The following is a 5,516-nucleotide window of genomic DNA, read 5'->3' on the forward strand; positions in this document are numbered from 1 at the left end:
CTCTCACAACCCCCTACCCCTCTTCCCCGCCCCCCCCACCCCCCAATCACAAGATCAGTGGTGTGATGGTGGAAAGCATTGGGCTAAACTGACAGTAGGGGGCGCTGTGAAAGCATAATCCACAGCCGCTGATGTCACTCACAGCCCGTGCCCTCTGCAGGGCCAGGCCTCAGCCTGGCAGGGGGCACCCGTGCAGCTGGATTTAGAACGCACCCTCCTCCTCGGAAAGGCAGCGCCTCCCACATTCCTTTCCTGCCCTCTGCCGGGAAGTGTCCGGGCCCATATGCGCCCGCCTGCAGCCACTCTAGCCGTGGGACCTGGATGGGGCTTTGATCTGGATCCTGGAACTGGGAAGCTCGCTGCTCCTCAGGCCTCCGAACAAGCCCAGGCCTTCTGACTCGCTCCGCCCCTGCCCTCGGTGGAGGGGCAGCGAGGCCAGCCCGAGGCACCAGCGTGAGACGCCCCTCTCATAGGACCAGGGTTCAGACATCCAGGTGCAAACCGCCTTCTAGCTTCTGGCCCTGGACACTCTGAGAGATTCCTGTGATGTTGAGAGCTTTCATGCATTTCCACGGTCCACAGAATGGACGCGCCCTTTGTACCTCTCCTTGTCACTTATTACATCAGCCCTCGCCCACTGGTCATTCCTTCATTCCCCCATCCATGTGTCATTCACTCCCCAGGTGCCGGGCTTCATGCTGGGATGGGGAAGGGTCCGTCAGAGCCTCCGGCCAGGTGAGCACTCGGAGCCCAACCCAGAAGAAGCATGACGAACCCTGAAGATGTGTGAAGAGTGGAGGTGCTCAGAGTGCGACTTTTCTAGCCTCCATAGTTGGTATGTGGCAGAGGCAGAATATCCTTTGGAATGGAATTTGTTACTAAATTTAAGACTTTGGTCCAGCCAGTGTGGCTCAGTGGTTGAGTGTTGACCTATGAACCAGGTCAGGGTTCCATTCCTGGTCAGGGCACGTGCATAGGTTGAGGGCTCAATCCCCAGTGTTGGACGTGCAGGAGGCAGCCAATCAATGATTCTCTTTCATCATTGATGTTTCTCTCTCTCTGAAATGAATAAACAAAAATTTAAGACTTTGTTTTTCAGAGCAGTTTTAGGTTCCAATATTATTGAGAGGAGGATACAGAAAGGTCCCATATCCCTCTCCCCTTACACATAGACTCCCTGCTATCGCCATCACTCACCAAAGAGGTACCTCCCCCAGATTCCATAGCTTCCATTAGGGTTCACTCCTGGTGTCGTGCATTCTATGGGTTCAGACAGATGTATAATGACGTGTACCCACCACTATAGCATCATACAAAGAATTTTCACTGCCCCAAAAGGCCTCTGTGCTCTGCCTATTCATCCCTCCCCAATAACCTCTGGCAACTACTTATCTTTTTATTGTTGCCATAGTTTTGCCTTTCCCAGAATGCCCTATAGTTGGAAGCCTCCTCAGATTGGCTGCTTTCACTTAACAATATGCATGCAAGACTCCATCGCATTATTTCATGACTCAACTGCCCACTTCCTTTCAGCACCCAATAACATCCCATTGTCCGGATGCACCGCGGTTTACCCACTCACCTACTGCAGGGCATCTGGTTGCTTTCAGGTTTGGGCAATTCTGAGTAAAGCTGCTATAAACATTGTGGGCATTTTTCATGTGGACATAAGTCTTCAGCTCTGTTGGGTAGATAACAAGGAGCGTACTTGCTGGATCGTATAGTACGAAACTGTTCAGTTTTGTAAGGAACGGCCAAACCGTCCTCCACAGCGGCTGCACCGTGTGCATCCCACCAGCAGGGACTGCGAGTCCTTGTTGCTCCACATCTCCGCCAGCGTTTGGTGTCGTCAGTGTTTTGGACTTTGGCCATTTTAATAGGCGTCCAGTGCTATCTCTTGGTTGTTTTGATTTGCATTTCCCTGATCACATAGGATGTGGAAGGAGGGGAATGAAAATTATATTAGCCGACCGCTAAGGTCTGCCAAAGACACCAAAAAAAGTGATTCCTTCATCAGTGTATATGTGTTGAATGTCATATATCATTCTAGGTTCTGTTAACTTATGCATGAATGTTAAATAGACAGACTGCTTGACATTTACACAGTATATTTTTTTTATACAAAAGAATAAAAAAACAACTTAGAAAAGGAGATGTACCACTTCTAAAAGAATAGGAATAGAACTTTGCATTATACTGTTCTTTTAAAAAAGCTTTGAAAAACTGCACCTGGGTATTCCAGAAAATGCTATGCAAACAGGTATAGCAGCCTGAATGGTGCTACCCCAGAAAACAGAAGTAAAGGTTTATGGGAAGCCTATCAATCCACAGACACGGCAGTGGGGTGGTACAGGGGTTAATACCCCGAGAGCCCGTGCAGAGGGCGCAGCCAGGCAGTACACCTCCCGTCCCCTTGCCTACCCTCCTCTTGTTCTTACTGAGGCAATAGACAACTTATCTCAGGGTAAATGAAGATAACACCTTTGGTCCTGTGAGGAAATGTTGGCAATGGAAAAAAAAAATTAAAGGGAATGATTTAATTGTGAAATGACATGTAAGATCCTGAGAGAGATAAGGAAGTAATAGGAATAGTATTGTCTTATAATAGCAAAACCATTTACTTGGTAAAATTAAAACAAATGTTTGTTATTTTATTTAACATATATAGTTCTCGGCTCTCATCCCATCAATAATAATAGGAGGGGAGACAGGTGAGAAGATACAGCACCTGTGATGGAGGCTGAGGGAGAGCAGGACATGCCAGCTGGGGGGCGGGCAGGGTGGGATGGCAAGTTGCTGAGCTCCCCGACAGGTGCTGGGAGGCGGCCTAAGAGACTTGAGACGAAGTGACAGGTGGTATTGGGGAAAGTTAGAATGTGCCGCATACATTGTTGTCCGTTTTGCTGACCGGGATGGCTGGGCAGGTTGCTGCCTCCAGAGTGTGCGGTCCAGGGAAAGTGATGCAGTGGGGAGCCCACCTGGGATGGGCAGCCGGGAGGGGCCTCTGTGAGTGGGGCCCTTGGATAGGAGGAGCCACGTAGAGGAGGGAGAAGCTGTCCTGGCAGAGAATCACTGAGATCCTGAGTGGGGAACAGCCTGGCTTGGTCCAGTCCCCCAGGAACCCTGTAATGACCCCCCAACGATGCGCACATCCTGGTCCCTGTAACCTGTGAATATGTGGCATTACATGGCCAATGGGATTTCAGGTTGTAGACAGAGCTAAGATAGCTAGTTGACATTGCCACGGGGAGATGATCCTGGATTATTCCAATGGGTCCAATGTAACCACAGGGTCCTTAAACGTGTGTCACCTGATCCAACGTCTCTGGTGTGAAGGTGAGGCATGGGGCCAGGAGCCAAGGCATGCGGGCAGCCCCTGGGGGCTGAAAAACACAAGGAAGCCAGCTCTGTCTTAGAGCCTCCAGGAGGTACCAGCCCTGCGGACACCTTGACCTTAGCCCAGGGAGACCCATGGCAGCTATGACCTCCAGATGTGTAAGATGATACTTTTATGTTGCTCAGGCCGCTAAGTTTGTGCTAGCTTGTTATAGCGGCGGAAGGAAGCTGATGCACACCGACAAAAACCACTTTCTCCTTGTCTAAGGTGGAGCACAGAACCATGAAATGAACAAGCATGCTTATGAACAGGGACACTGAAAACCCACAAGACCTGCCCTCTGTGCGTGGGGGTGGGGTGGTAGGTATTCCCTCCTCCGTCACCAGCTGTCTGTACAGGGCAGGGCGAGGAGTAGGTGGTGGGTCCATGGCAGGGAGGGCAGGTGGCTTCTCCAGCCAGGCCCTGAGCCGCAGGAGGAGCGTGGGTGCTGGAGTCCGGCAGACCCAGCTTCGAATCCCAGCTCTCTGCTAACCAGCCGGCCCTGCCCCGTGGGTGGATATTCTACTTGGAGGGACAGACAATAAGCCCATAAACAGGGGGTGAATGTAGGAGTGGCACGTGCTGTGATGGGAAACCAGTGGGTATGGCGCTAAAGAGGACGGGGCACGAGTAAAATGGTGGTGACCGTCTTCCGAGGCAGAATCCGTCCTCCTCCACCTTCCTCATGTTTCCCCAGAGGAGAAGAGAGGGTGGATTTTTCCCTGGTGCTGGAACAGAAGCCATCGGTTCTGCTCAGGAAGGGAGAGGAGCGTGTCACCTTATCCCCAAGGTCCCGTCTCTGTCTACCCCTTCCCGGGACCTGTGCGTGGTTTGGGGTCATGGGCAAAAAGCAAGAGGGACCTGACTCATTACATTACAGGAGGATTTAATCGTTCCTGCCCATTCAATGCACTGTTGCTTCATGAGGAATCTTTTGAAAACTATCTTTTGTTAAGACTATATTAGCCTGGGCCTATGTTGCTCAGTGGTTGAACATCGACCTATGAGCCAGCAGGTCACAGTTCAATTCCTGGTCAGGGCACATGCCCAGGTTGTGGACTCAATCCCCAGTGTGGGGTGTGCAGGAGGTAGCCAATGATTCTCTCTCATCATTGATGTTTCTCTCTCTCTCTCTCTCTAAGGCAGTGGTTCTCAACCTTCTGGCCCTTTAAATACAGTTCCTCATGTTGTGACCCAACCATAAAATTATTTTCGTTGCTACTTCATAACTGTAATGTTGCTACTGTTATGAATCATAATGTAAATATCTGATATGCAGGATGGTCTTAGGCGACCCCTGTGAAAGGGTCGTTCGACCGCCAAAGGGGTCGCGACCCACAGGTTGAGAACTGCTGCTCTAAGGAGAGAGAAACATCCCTTCCTCTCTGAAATCAATAAAAAATATATATATTTTAAAAAGACTCTATTAGGTGCCAGGGGTTTCACTTAGATCCTCCGTAAGCCTGGCAGCAGATAAGGAAGCTATCTTTATTTTTGAGGTACAAGAGATGCTGACTGGCGGTGGTGGGATTTGAACCCGGGTCTCATCTGAACACCAACCTTAGCATCACACCATCCTGCCTGTCTCTCCCCACTGGACTCTCCCCACAGCTGCTGCCCCACGGGCTGTTGAAGGCATTCTTAGAAACCCACAGCCCAGACACATCACCTGGGAAGCTGCCCAGGGTTGAGGCCCATTTCCCACCAGCACACGAGGACACTCCGAGGGGGCAATTTTCTCTGAACAGTACAGCTTGTCTGAGCAAGCTCTTTCCCACACGGCAGTGAAGACAAACTGTGATCTAGACTCTTCCTTTTATAGTAGGGCCAGGAGGGCTGAGACCATCATCATCATCATCATTATTATTACTACTACTAGAGGCCCGGTGCACAAAAATTTGTGCACTGGGGGGGAAGGGGTCCCTCAGCCCGGCCTGTGCCCTCTCACAGTCTGGGACCCCTCAGGGGGTGACCACCTGCTGGCTTAGGCCTGCTCCCCAGGGGATTGGGCCTAAGCTGGCAATCAGATATCCCTCTGGCAGCCGGGCAGCCCTCAGGGGATGTCCACTTGCCAGCGAGGAGCAGACCTAAGCTGCAGTTGGATATCCTTAGAGCTGCTGAGGAGGCAGGAGAGGCTCCC

This window comes from Myotis brandtii, unplaced genomic scaffold (genome assembly GCF_000412655.1).
Source record: "Myotis brandtii unplaced genomic scaffold, ASM41265v1 scaffold923, whole genome shotgun sequence".
NCBI classification, from domain to species: domain Eukaryota; kingdom Metazoa; phylum Chordata; class Mammalia; order Chiroptera; family Vespertilionidae; genus Myotis; species Myotis brandtii.